Genomic DNA, 13,358 nt, shown 5'->3' on the forward strand with positions numbered 1-13,358 from the left:
GGACGCGGGTTCGTGCCCCGGTCTGGGAAGATCCCACGTGCCTCGGAGCGGCTGGGCCCGTGAGCCATGGCCGCTGAGCCTGCACGTCCGGAGCCTGTGCTCCGCGATGGGAGAGGCCGCAGCAGTGAGAGGCCCGTGTACCACAAAAAAAAAAAAAAAAATGTTTGTGCATGCAGGAAAAATAATAGGATAGCTCATAGTGTGCTGGGTCTGCTAGCAGAAGAGGATCTTTGCAGTTCAAAGAGTTGAATTTCATATCAGTATTTATCAGATACTTCAGATAGAAAATGAGTTTATTCCAAGAATAGTACCACTTTTAAGAAACCAAATTAATGGAATCAAGGCAAAGCTTTGGGAAGATCACTGTGTCAAAGATGAATTATCTGACATTATTGTGAATGCTACTGTAAATTCCCTTCAAAAGTTCAAAACTGAAGAAAAAACATTTTCTTTTGTAATTTACATTTACATGTAAATGTATTCACATCTAAATAAGTTTAAAATACAAATGCAATTTATTTCGTGGTGAAATACAAATACGATGATAATAAAAAATCTTGGTAGAGCCCAGCATTGTGGTAAAAACAATGTTCCTTCTAAAATAAGAAAGATATCGAGCAAAAATGTGCTTGGAATTGGTGGTAGTGCATAGGTAATTTATAGTTACATCTATAAAAGCAGCTATAGTCTACCAATTCAAATAGAAGCTATGGTTTCCAAAATTTAAAAATAGCGTTACATATACACAAAGTATTTCGGTTAGAATGTTTTTGTGAATAGTTCCGTGTGATCACAAACCAAAAACATCAGCTTGATCGTTTGGACATGCTTGCTGCCCACGATCGATCTCACGCTCCAAGCGATTGCACCTTGGAAGCGCTGGTAAATCAACCCACGTGACCTATGTTATTTAATGTTTTTCCTCCATGGGAGTCTTCTAAATTTTGGCCACTTTTTGTTCAAAATCAATAGATACATTTATATTTTTACCAGAATGTCATCAGTGGAGAAGGTGCGGTGGCTCTGTAACGTGGCGACGGGGCTAGGCTGCACTCCTTCTCACAAGATTCCCTTCCCTGGACGTTTTTGCTTAGTTGGGGCCACAAGAAACATCGTGCGTGAGTTTTGGTGGCTAGAAGGCAAGCAGCAGCGATTGAGGTCTTTCACCTGGGAGAGGTGGAGGCAGGTGATTTGTATTAGTTCACAGGCTTTTTCACTCATCTGCTGACTCAGCTCGTTGATACGGGGGCAGCGGCAGAGGCGGGGCCTCCACGGCTACATCTCCCCCTGGATTCTGCCCCTTTCACTCCTAGATGGCGGGTGAGCGTTAATCTTCGCAGCGAAGAGCACCCGCTTTTCCTGCCAAACAGCCACTGTATCGAGGTTGGAGGCAAGGAGAAGTAGCGCAACTGCCGTCCATCGTCTTCGGTTCCGGCCCGAGCTCGTGGACTGCTGCTCACGTTTGTAAGTTTCGTCTTTTTCTTGCCTTCGCCGCTTTACATCCATCTTCCCTTCCTGCCTTCCCCGTAAATACCACGTTCCTAAATCAGGCAGGAAGAGCTCACTTCGCTCCCGCGTTTGCCTATCGTGAAATCCCGGTAACAAGTCAGATGAATGCTTTGGTGTATGTGTGTGTGTATATATACTGTGATTGCAGCTGAAAAATCAAAACTATGCCCTTATTAATAAGTTGGAAATAATAATTGCAGTACCCGATGTTGGGGAAGAGTCTACTGTGTGGCAGGAACTGAAGGAGATGATTGAGTGTGGTTGGCTCATGGCGATGGGGGAGACGTTGAACATTTTGGAAAAACAGGCAGGAGCTGGATTTTGGAGCTTAGACTTCATTCTCCATGCATTGGCAGGCTCTTGGGATATTTCAGCAGGAGAGTGATATGATTTGATTTCCGTTCAAGACGGCTCCTCTGAGAAGTGATTGAAGGGGTACAAAATGGAAATGAAGAGACAAATTAGGAGGTTCTTGTAGACCAGGCAGGAAATGATGAAATCTTGGACCAAGGGAGATGACAAAGGAGATGGGTCCAAACAGATGGATTTCAGAGATATTTTTGCTTTATAGCTGACAATTGAATAATTGGATAGACATAGATGATGGTGGTTTTACTGAGATGTAGCAGGTGTGTATGCTTGCATGTGTGGTTTGTACGTTTATGAGGAGACAGGTTTGCAAGAGTTCAGTTTACGTGTGTTCAGTCAGCTGGTCTCTTTCTGCTGCTCTCCCCTCTCCTTTGGCAGCCAGAAAGCTCACAAAAAAAATATTTGAGGCTCAACAATATCAGCCTTTTTAGACCTTATTCTCTTCTTACTCTGTTTCTCTCCTCTTCCACTGGTTTTGGATTTTTATTTATCTATTTCCTTGGTAGTGATGCTTGATTCTTATATTTTATTTTTATTTGTATGTGTGTTTGTAAGCTGTTTTGAATTCTTCATGAAATAGTAAACATCTGTGGTTTTCAATGTGGGGCAGTTCTCCACTCCACCCACTCTCCACCCCCCACGCCCAGGGACAATTGGAAATGTCTGGTTGTCCTAATTGGTGGGCAGGGTGCTACTGGCATCTAATGGGTAGAGGTCAGATGGGCCGTTGAACATCCTGCAACGCGCAGGACGGCACCCTCACAACCAGGAGTTTTCTGGTGCAAAAGGTCAATAGGGCTGAAGTTTAGAGACCCTCATGTTGAGTATAAATAATTTAATAGACAAATATAAATTATAAAATGTATGAACACTTGATGAAATGTAGGGCCTCATTTGAAGGAAGAAGTTATGCCATATTTTTCTTTTCCTTTCTTTCCTTTCTCTCCCTCTCCCTCCTTTCATTCCTTTTTTTCCTTCCTTTTAATTGGCTATATTAATTGGACTTAAGGAGATAGATAAGTAATAGGTCCCTTTATCCAATCCAGTGTGGTCAACAATAAACCTTGTAACTAGGCAAGCATGTAACAATTTTAGAAGTATGTTGTAAAGGAAGCAGAATTCTACAGCAGCTTCCTGGCTCTGAATAAAATCTGAGCTGGGAAGTGACATTTTCACCTGGTTACAAAGATGACTCAAAAAGGAAACAACTCATTCACGAACCTTCCTGAATAGAAACTAGTTAGTTTTTTATGCTTCCAAGTTTAGTTTGAAGAATTACTCACAGACTTCAAGAATACAGCCCCAAATGATTTACATGCTGAAAGAGATGGTGGGACTTTGTGAGCCTCGTTTGCTGTGGCATGCCTTTTAGAAGTTTTTGGCTTTTTTAATCTACAAAGGAAATGGGTGAGGACCTTTTGATACCCACTATTTCAGTGGTACCTCATTCATGCAACCACTTCTGTCTTGGGTTGAAAAGTATTACAGTACCCTGTATGCACACCTCGTACAGATAGCACAGCTACATTCCAAAGTAAGTGTGACCCAGAGGCCTGTTGGAGTCTCCCTAACCTTTAAGATACACACTCTGAGAATTCAGTGGACCCTGGAAGTCGTCCACATTTTCCCCCAGGGGCCTCGGGTTCTCATGGTCACCTCTGGCTCTGAGATCCCTTTTTCACTAAATTGTCCTGTTCCTGGATCATTTCCTCACCCTCCCTGTGCTGGCCCACCTCTGCAGTCGATCTATACCTGTGTGCACCTCAGACCCTTTCTTTTCAGTGCTTAACCCCCAGACACGTGTGCTCTCACACACACGCGTATAAAATGCAAACAGTATATATATTTCTGAGTGGACAGTTCTACAGAATGTGTAAGAAGGGAGGTGACATGGCAGCAGTGTGGCTGAGGCTGAGAGTTTTTTAAGTGCCCCAGGTGATTGTAATGTACAGCCAAGATTGACAATCAACAGCTTAAAAGTAATTCTGGTGGTGCTTAACATTTTTTTTTTCACCTTGGTACATACAGTGTAGGCGGCTTGAATCACATTTGTATATAAACTTCAGGAGAGCTGGGTTTCTCTCTGTCTTGTTCATTGCTTTCCAGCACCTAAAAATAGGCCCTGGTAGATGGTAGGTGCGAGATAACATTTGTCGAATAATAAATGAATGAATGAATCATTCCATCAATTGGTATAGCCAAAGCCACAGATTCCAAAATATTTTCAACTTTGTAGTAGATATAATGGGATGTCACTTTTGCTTCACATTTACTGCCTTGAGCTTTAATACATCTCATGAGTGGTGAATTAGAGCAGAACTTCTTTCTAAAGTCTAACACTCTGAAGGAGGGGTCTTTGAACTTCCTAAAATTGTATGCAAAGTTTTGCTCGTCTGCTCTTTTTTCGATGTAAGAAGCTCCATAACTTTCCATGTAGTCTCAAAGTGGTGCAATGACCCAGAAAGTTTAAGAAATGCTAAGTCAGAGGATGTATAGTTCTTTCACTGCCAGACCTTTTCTTCTCAGAGGTTTCCCTAGGGTTCCTTTAAAACATCAAGTTGCCTTGTACATTTAAAATAGGGTTTTAGGGCTTCCCTGGTGGTGCGGTGGTTAAGAATCCGCCTGCCAATGCAGGGGACCCGGGTTCGAGCCCTGGTCCGGGAAGATCCCACATGCCGCGGAGCAACTAAGCCCGTGCACCACAGCTACTGAGCCTGTGCTCTAGAGCCCGCGAGCCACAACTACTAAGGCCCATGTGACACAACTACTGAAACCCGCGCGCCTAGAGCCTGTGCTCCACAACAAGAAAAGCCACCGCAAGGAGAAGCCCGTGCACCGCAACGAAGCCGCCACTAGAGAAAGCCCGCGCCCTGCGCAGCAACGAAGACCCAACGCAGCCAATAAATGAATGAATGAATGGGTTTAGCAGGTGAAAATCCATACATTTCACACACGTTTTCAGCAATTCATTTGTTGAATAATATCATATTCACTCGTGGCGCTTACAGGATGGAAGATGAAAATTGTAAGTGAAGGAAACACTGCAGAGGCCTGAATTTCTGGTGGTTTCATATCTGCTTCCTTTGACTCCAGACAGATTTGGCCAATTACAGGAGCAAGGGTTTAAAAGTCTTCTGACTTCCCATAGGTGTGATTGATTCTGCAAATGTGCCAGTTCCCCTGCTCCCTCTAATTATCTGATTGAAAGCACCAGTTGCTCAGAAGTGCTAAGCAAATAGCCTATTGTTTGCCAGGAGCTGTAGCAAGTAAGGATCTTGAGCTGGTAAAGGATATATAACGGCACTCTGATTGTTCCTTGCAACTTTGGGGAATAGTCACATGTCTTCTGCTCTTCTGTGAATTGGTTAAGTTCTGTTTTCAGATTGGTTTTCTTTCTGTTAAATAAACCACGTTTAGCTTTGCCTCGTCACCATTCAGAACAATTCCTCTAACACGTATTAATATTGTGTTTACAGTTTGCAAGTTACTGTACACCATCTCCATTTAATAAGAATAAGTCAGCTCTGTAAGGAAATGGTTAAAAATCACTTTAGAAACTGGGGAAAAAAAAAAAAACCCAACGAACATATTTGTATATAAATATAATTAACATTCTTGGTTAAATTTTGGATGATACTGATTTTTGTAAAACAGTGTGAGTTATAATACTTTTTCTAATTTTTTACATAAGCTAATTTTGAGCTTGTCTATATTTAATTTCAGCTGGAACTTGAGGTATCTAAGAATACTAGTAAGAATTTAGGAGGTGTTTAAGATAAATTTTGGCCCCCTAGATACACATGTGACTGTAGATTTTAGAATGTCTCAGACTGTCGGGTTCTCCTCACTGCAAATTTAAAACTGATGAGTACACCCCAGCTTTTAAAAAGGGCCCTAGAGTGTTTGATTTTAATAGAAGTTTTGCATCCCTTGCCATTTATACTAATATTCCATGACTTGTGGCATTCTTTACAGATTTCCTGACCCATAGGTCTTGAGTATAATCTCACATCAAACAGAATCATCTTTATCATCCACTGCCACTGGTTTTGTGTGAAAAATAAATGCTTTTCTGCTTGAGGGGTAATGATATATTTAATTCTAGCGAAAGCTGTTACTCTTGTTTCAAGTTTTCAGAGTTGGATTCAGAGCTTAAAATTCTACAGTCCCAATCTTTTATTTTTTGAAATTTATTTTATTGAAGTATAATTGATTTACAATGTTGTGTTAATTTCTGCCGTACAGCAAAGTGATTCAGTTATACATATATATACATTTTTTTCATGTTCTTTTCCATTATGGTTTATCACAGGATATTGAATATAGTTCGCTGCGCTATACAGTAGGACCTTGTCGTTTATCCATCCTATATAATAGTTTGCATCTGCTAATCCCAAACTCCCAATCCTTCCCTCCCCCACCCCTCTCCCCCTTGGCAACCACAAGTCTGTTCTATGTCTGTGAGTCTGTTTCTGCTTCATAGATAAGTTCATTTGTGTTATTTTTCAGATTCTACATATAAGTGATATTGTATGGTATTTGTCTTTCTCTTTCTGACTTACTTAACTTAGTATGATAATCTCTACGTCCATCCATGTTTCTGCAAATGGCATTATTTCATTCTTCTTAATTACAGTCCCAACATTTTAAAAGAACATAATTGTGTATGGTAAGTGTGTCTCTTAGAATAATAAATGTGATATTTGACATGTCAGATAAAATGGATTACTGAAATGAAGTCATCTTAATAACAGAACGTTTCTTCCACTTAAAAATTCTCCCTTCCACAATCAAAAGGGGTCATAATGTGGAATCAAGTCATTTGCAATTGATTAAAGGCATATGAATGGTTAGTCTAACTCACATGGGGCACATTGCTACACCCTTTGAACCAAAGCAGAGAAGAAAGGTAACAAACGTTAACTGAGCATCTCCCGTGTGCCAGGCCCTAAGTCCATTACCTAAGGTAATTGTTACCTTATAGCAGTAATGCTGAGGCTGGTGACTGTCAGGGGTTTGTTGAAGGTAACACACGTAGAAAGTAGCAGAGGAGACACTCAAAGCCACATCTTTCCCGTTATCAAGGTTGTGTGGAAGTGCTGCCACGGAAAGGGTCCTGATGAGAGGGACCAGCGGAGTAATCAGGAAAATGCCTTGTCTCTACAAAGCACTTGGCGCCTATTACTCTGCTTTTGCACTTGCTTTTCGTTAAGCACCCATATTTTTGGGGACTCAGGTTTGTGAGTCCCCTCGTTAACCTTGGGGAATAACTTAAAGATGAACAATATATACTCTCTGCCCTTACGGAGTTTATAGTCGAGTGGAAAGTTGGACATGGAAAAAATACACAGTATGAAATAGCACAGGGAAGAGATGACGAAGGCCGAATCTGAACCTAGGACCGCCTCACTTCAAAATGCTCTAACAGAAGTAAAACAGAAGTGTCCTCAAATACAGAGTGAGTGAGTGAGTGAATGAATGAATCAGTGGCACCTTGAGGGGATTCACTTATTCAATAAGCCTTTCCCGATTGCCTGCCGGTACCAGACAGGATGCTAGGTGTGGGGGACTTAAATATATCCATGTTTTTGAGGAAGTTACAATTGCAGTATGAGATAAGTGTGCAAAGAATCATACGTTGATGGTCAGTGAAAAGAAAAGGCAGTGGGTTCTTTATGACAGGTCTAATAAAGGGCAGACCTGGACTGTGAACTCGGATCTAACTCAAAAAGCATCAGTCAATAACATCACCAAGGGCAAAGGAGAGAGAGCAGCAGTTCAATAAAGAAGACGTAGGGAGCATGGAACCTCAGATTAAAGGACAAATGGTAGAAGCATCGCTGAAGTGCTCTACTGTACCCCAGAGTGGAGGTTGGGGGCAACCAGCAGATGAAAGTGAAAGGCGCTAGGTACTAGGATCTCAGTGAGGCTGTATATTTAGATTCACATCATGATTCATGGTGTATTCTTCAAATTTAAGCAAATCCTTCTGTAGCGCAGCAGCTCCCTCTATTCCTCGTGTGCAAAGAGAATAAAAAAGATAGGTCTCTGCCCTTGAAGGGATTTTGGTCTAGTGATGGAGCAGAGGAAACCTACAAAGACAATTGCTATGGTAAAGTCAGAGATGGCTTCAAGCGGACGGATAAACTGAAGTTTCCCAGTAGAAGAGGGAAAGAAGGCTGATCCAGGTAGAGAAATCCTCACCCAAAGGCCAGAGGTTTGGAAGTCTGTGACTCGTTGGAGAAATAGCCCGTACCCGAGCCATCTGTCCTCTAGCTGCTGACTGGAGTCCTCCATGCGCAAGAGTGTGAAAACCCTTGTAAGTTAGTTTTATAGGGGTCAGAGAGGAGATGAACGGAATTAAATCAGGGTTGAGACTGTAGTGCACGAATGCAGATTGGAGTTTAAAATTAGATCATGGCCTGTGGGGACATTTAAAGAATAGACCAGGTGCCCTAATTGAAAGTGCTATGTATAGAGGCCTATAGGCAGCACACCAGATTCCATAATGGAGATGTTCAAATAGCTTTGCTTATACTAGGTGGTGATTGCCCAAAACCATCTGGGGATGTAGCTCGGAGGTTCTAGCTCTTTAAAAAAAAATATTGAATGAGACTGCGGATACTCTCACGCAGCCTTTATGACAGCTATTTAACAAGTGAGTTGGGGCCAAATTCACTTTTTCACAGCACATAGTCTTTTGATAAATTGTATCATGTAATGCTTGGATGTTCTGAGTCGACTGGAATTAGGTTTGTTTTCTGATCTCTGAAGGTCAGTGCGATAGAGGTGGTATATTTCTCATCGGAAGTAAAGCGGTTGGGGATGGCGGAGCCGTAAGCGCGTCGTGATGACAAAATGCACCACCGTCAACCACGAGAGCTTTGTGATTGAAAATCATTAGTGGAAAAGGAGGTTTTGCTGATTGAGTGCTTTTAAAATAAGCAAGTCTCACAACTGTTAGAAATGGGAGCGTGGCCTTCCCCTGGCTGTTGCTCGGGAATTGTCGTGAGGATGAATGATGCGCTCTGGCAATCACTGTACTATTTAGGACTCTATTACCACACTATTCTCTGGGGACATCTCCTTCTAAACCGTGTGGGGAATCCTCACAATATCTTATTTTGAAACGTGAATGAAATGGACTTTGCTTCCCCTGTTGATTCCCTTAACCGAGTCTCCGAAAGGATGAAACTCGCCTTCTAAACACATTTAGACTGCAAAAAAGTCATGGCGAGTGAAATGGAAGAAACGGTCACTTCTCCTTCAAATGCAGCTATCTGTTCTCAAGTATCTTCTATGCATCGGGAGCTCTACTCAGATGTTCACATATATGATGAGGTGTCATTACAATAACCTCATGAGAAGGGTTTAATTATCCTATATTACAGATGAGGAAACTGGTCGAAGAAGTAAAGTGATTTTTGTTAAGGTTCACACAGGGGTTAAGCTAAAGGTGAACATTCCATATAAATACTCTGCTTTCCTTAAAATCTCTAGGAGTGGCTTCCCTGGTGGCGCAGTGGTTGAGAGTCCGCCTGCCGATGCAGGGCACACGGGTTCGTGCCCCGGTCCGGGAGGATCCCACATGCCGCGGAGCAACTAAGCCCGTGAGCCATGGCCGCTGAGCCTGCGCGTCCGGAGCCTGTGCCCCGCAACGGGAGAGGCCACAGCAGTGAGAGGCCCGCATACCGCAAAAAAAAAAAAAAAAAAAAAAAAAAAAAAAAAAATCTCTAGGAGTGCTTTGCCTTAAGGTGCTGTTAATGTTAACAAATGAAGGGCAAATTATACATTCAGGTCACATCAATCCAGCAGAAGGAGGAAAAAAATATTTATTGAGAAAGTAGAAAAGAGAAAAATCTATTTAATTTATTTATATAACTTTTATGTTCCACTGACTGAGTTGCTTAATAATACTGAAGTCCCAAATAAAATGATCAAAAGTCAGGACAGTTATGAGGTAAGGATTGCAGATGCCACACACTTAATTTAGTGGTCCTATGGTTAGCATTTATCAAACCTGTGTCAGCCACAGAGTTGGCTTTTCAGTTCATGGACACATGTCACCTCAGTAAGAGTTTAAGGCAAGAAAATCATAACATGTATACAACTTAAAATCTAGTTAATTTGCAATTGCAGTTCTAATATTCTGTTATATTTTAGCCCAACTCTGGCTCTCATACCCTCAAATTGATTTTCTATAACATGATCACAAGACAGATATATATCATTAAAGACAGGTCGAATGAGAAATGAATATTCAAGTCCATGTATAAGGAAGTTGGATACAATAGAAATTTTTAAATCTGATCACTCTTCTATTACCTTGATAGTTTTTGGATAACATATCCTCCATAAATCCTACAGAAGGCTAAAAAAAAAAAACAGTTAAAATTATCTTTGCTTTTCTAGTCAGATTTATTTATCTTTTAAATTTGCCTATTTTAAAGTGCATAGGTTTTTTTTTTGTTTGTTTGTTTTTTTTTTTTTTTTTTTTTTAAGCGGTACGCGGGCCTCACACTGCTGTGGCCTTCCGCGTTGCGGAGCACAGGCTCCAGACGTGCAGGCTCAGCGGCCATGGCTCACGGGCCCAGCAGCTCCGCTGCATGTGGGATCTTCCCGGACCGGGGCACGAACCCGCGTCTCCTGCATCGGCAGGCGGACTCTTAACCACTGCGCCACCAGGGAAGCCCTAGGGAACAAGTGCATAGGTTTTGAATTGAGATGGGGGTGAAAAAAATTTCCATGATCAAATAAGTGTAGGATGTGGTCATTTGCCCTAAACTATGGCACATGGGTCATATCCAGCCCTCTCTTTATAAAGTTCTGTTGAAACACAGCCACAGTATTCATTCAGGTATTTTCTACGTCTGCTTTGTACTTTAAATGCAGAGTTGAGTAGATGCAACAGACACCATATGGCCTGCTAAGCCTAAAATGTTTACTATCGGGCCCTTAAAGAAAAAATTTGCTACCCCCTGATCTGAACCAAGCAGTTGTCTTTATTGTTGGAATTCACAGAGACTTTAATTATCTACTGTGTGTTGTAAATTTCCAAGAAGATGTGCTTAAATACATATCACTTCTTGAACATTTTGGTCATAGTACCTTTTTTGGCTCAATCCATCAGCCACTGGCATTAGTGTCCTGTCATGTGCTTGCAGAAATACTGTTGATTGATTGGAAAAGACCAACGTATACATTCGTAGCTTGCTGTAACTTCCAGGTTCATTTAACCAAGGGCACAAAATCCTATAATACTGCAGCAACCCTCAGTCTCCCAGTGAGCAGCACGCAGCTGATGACACTGTCTGCAAAAGGTAGAGATTTACCAGAAGAGCAAAGCCTGACATTATTTTACATTGCTTCTCTATTCAGGACTCATGTCACTATCCAAGGAAAATGTACAATCTCTTTGCTTAGTGTTTCCATTTAAGGAGAGGTTGCGTTAGGCTTTCCTAGATCTTGGCCCAAACTTGGTGTCAGTGAGGTCACATCCTCCCCCAGGGAGAAAAGTAGAGTCTGTGCCCCTAAGTCCCTAAGAAGTACCTCTTTCTAGCTTCCCACCATCCTGGAAGGCCCATTTCCCAAAATCTGTGGAACACATACCTTTTGAAACAATATTCTTAAGCTTTTAATGCAGACAGCACCACTATATCATATTTTAAGATATACATTATTTATGGATATATGCTATTCTTAGTTTACTATTCCCTAAAAGAAATCTGGAATGGGTGACAAATGTTATAAAATACCTCTTAGCATCTATTAAGATGATCATGTATTTTATCTCATTTGACGTATCAAAAGGTAAATTCCTTCAACTTGATTCCTAAAATTGAATCATTGTTTCTTCATATTTACATACCCAATATTGAGTTCATGATCAAAACTCTTAAAAGATAAAAAAAAAAAAAAAAAAAATCCTTGAGTATCAACAGAAACAACAAACCTCTGAAATTAAACCAAACTGCCAAGACTGTAAACACTGGAATAATCAGAAAAATCATATAAAATGAGTATATTTTAACATGTTTAGAGAAATAAGAGGGTATTGAAAATATGGCTAAGAAATAAACTATCCATTTGACTAATTTGGCTAGTGAGATTTGAAAAGTTAAAATAGATCTTCTAGACATAAAAACTTGGTGTATGGTTTAAAAAGAATGTTAAATATAGATGAAGAGAATTGGTAAACTTGACTATGTATCTGAAATTACTCAGAATTTAGCACAGAGAGACTGAGATGGAAAATACAAAACGTGTTGAGAATACTGCATGACAGACTTAGAAGGAGTAATGTGTATTGGGTTGGCCAAAAAGTTCGTTCGGGTTTTCCGTAAGATGTTTGTACTGGAAAACCCGAACGAACTTTTTGACCAACCCAATATCTAGTCAAAATACTAGAGGGATACAATAAGAAGATTGGAAGAGAGGAAATTTTCAATGATTTAATAGCTGATTATTTTCCAAAATTCATGAAAGAAACTAATCTTCAGACTGAGGATCCCCAACAAATCCCAAAAAGGACAAATAAGATTAAATTCACACCCAAGCACATTCATAGATAAACTATGGAATGCTAAAACAAGGATATGACATTAAAAGCAGCCAGAGAGAACATAATAGGCCACCTACAAAAGACTGAGAGACGTGAGATAGCAACTGCAAAGAGAAAGGAAAAGGGTATTCTCCAACTGATTTAATTAGGCTCATGTACCTTGATAGAAAAACCAGATAAAGATCATAGAAGAAAGGAAAATTACATGCTAACTGTGGTCCCGACTGTTAAAAATTGCAAATCAGCTCCATATTCTCTCTCACCATATAAATAGCATATGTGACATAATTATATGACATACAATTTATATACATTTATGTATATAGAACATCATGACAAGATTGTGTTTATTCCAGGAATGCCAAGTTGCTTCAACGTTATAAAAATGATTCATCATACTAAGAGATTAAAGGTAAAAAAAGCTATATGATGATTTCAGTATACACATAAAAAGCTTTTGATTAAAATTTCAATTTCATGAATTGCATAATTCATGATGAAAAATTTTAGCAAACAAGAAATAGAAGGGAACTCCTTTACTTGATAAAATACATTGACAAAAATGAAGCAGATATCATACTAAAACATTATCCCTTTAAAATCTGGAGTAAGAGAAAAAGTATAACCACTACCAGTTTAACAGTGCAGTGATTGGAGGCCCGAGCCAGTGCAATAAGATAGTAAAAAGAAATTTAAAGTTAAATGTATATAGTTTAAAATGGAAGAAAGAAGCCTTACTTGCTGAGTAAATATAGGATAGTGGTTTAACAGCATGAGCTTTGGCACCAAATTGCGTGGGTCCAAGTCATGCTTGTGGTACCTACTGTCTCTATGCCCTTGTATATAATCTTTGTGCCACAGCTCTCCATGTGGAAAATATGGCTAATAATAGTAATAGTATGAGGATCAAATTAGTTAA

This window comes from Kogia breviceps, chromosome X (assembly GCF_026419965.1).
Source record: "Kogia breviceps isolate mKogBre1 chromosome X, mKogBre1 haplotype 1, whole genome shotgun sequence".
NCBI classification, from domain to species: Eukaryota; Metazoa; Chordata; class Mammalia; order Artiodactyla; family Physeteridae; genus Kogia; species Kogia breviceps.